Source organism: Arachis hypogaea, chromosome 16 (genome assembly GCF_003086295.3).
Source record: "Arachis hypogaea cultivar Tifrunner chromosome 16, arahy.Tifrunner.gnm2.J5K5, whole genome shotgun sequence".
Classification (NCBI taxonomy): Eukaryota; Viridiplantae; Streptophyta; class Magnoliopsida; order Fabales; family Fabaceae; genus Arachis; species Arachis hypogaea.
The window spans coordinates 58,405,521-58,406,670 of record NC_092051.1 but is presented as its reverse complement, the minus strand read 5'-3'; positions in this window follow the sequence as shown (position 1 = coordinate 58,406,670).

Genomic DNA, 1,150 nt, shown 5'->3' with positions numbered 1-1,150 from the left:
AGGCCGCGACAGCAAGGACGTGTGTTTGCTATGACTGCTGATGACGCATAAAATCAGACTCCCTAATTCAAGGTCAGTGTTATGTCAAATCTCGACTCTTAACTGTACTGTATGACTCTGGTGCATCACATTCATTATTTCTGAGACTGTTGCACATGAGTTGGGATTAGATTTCACCATGTTAGATTATAATCTAATTGTTCGTACACCCACATCTCAAAATGCCTTGACTAGTCAAGTATGTCAACAGGTGCCTTTTGTTATGAGGCTAGGACTTTTATACATGACCTGGTTTGTTTGCCTTTGTGTGGTTTAGATATTATCTTAGGTCTAGATTGGTTGTCCAAGCATCATGTTTTCCTTGATTGTTTTAAATGAATTGCTACATTTCCATCATCTGAAATGCACACTGAACCAGTTGAGTCTTGTACTTTCTATTTGAATTCCCTAAGAGTTATTTCTAGTAATAGTGGGTTAGAGGGTTACGTTTACTATCGGCTTGCTCAGAAACTAATAAACAATACTTGGAGCAAATCCGAGTGGTGAAGGAGTTTCCTGATGTTTTTCCGGATGATATACCTAAGTTTCCACCTCAGAGAGAGATAGAGTTTAGTATTGATCTGGTTCCTGGAGCCGGACCAATTTCTATAGCACCGTATCGGATGTCACCGTGGAATTAGCAGAGTTAAAGAAGCAGTTGAATGAATTGCTGGGGAAGAAGTTTATTCGTCCGAGTGTATCACCATGGGGAGCTCCAGTGTTACTAGAGAAGAAGGATGGTGGAATGAGGTTATGTGGATTATCGGCAATTGAACAAGATCACAATCAAGAACAAGTATCCACTCCCAAGGATAGATGATCTGATGGACCAGTTGAAAGGTGCGACAGTATTCTCGAAGATTGATTTGTGGTCAGGTTACCATCAAATCCGGGTGAAGGAATTAGATATACCTAAGACTGCCTTTCGAACTAGGTACGGTCACTATGAGTATACAGTTATGTCCTTTGGACTGACTAATGCTCCTGCTGTATTCATGGATTATATGAATCGCATTTTCATCCGTATCTAGATCAGTTTTGGTAGTCTTTATAGATGATATCCTCATCTATTCCAAGACAGAATAAGAACATAGAGAGCATTGGATTGTTG